A 203-nucleotide genomic window follows, 5' to 3' on the forward strand; every position below is an offset into this window, starting at 1 on the left:
GATATAATATAATAAAATTTAAGAATGCAAGATGCGTGCAAAAAGAAACAGCTCCCGGTGTTTTATTTTTGCCCCAGCGCTACTGGTTTGCTGAGGTGGAGCGAGAAGGCGAGCTTGCGAGATGACCTCAATCAGCTGTTGATCAGCTGGCACCAGCTCTCCACCTCTCAAGGCGGAAGCAGAGTGAATCATGCACAGGCGCA

The sequence above is a fragment of the Pristiophorus japonicus genome, chromosome 1, assembly GCF_044704955.1.
Source record: "Pristiophorus japonicus isolate sPriJap1 chromosome 1, sPriJap1.hap1, whole genome shotgun sequence".
Taxonomy (NCBI): domain Eukaryota; kingdom Metazoa; phylum Chordata; class Chondrichthyes; family Pristiophoridae; genus Pristiophorus; species Pristiophorus japonicus.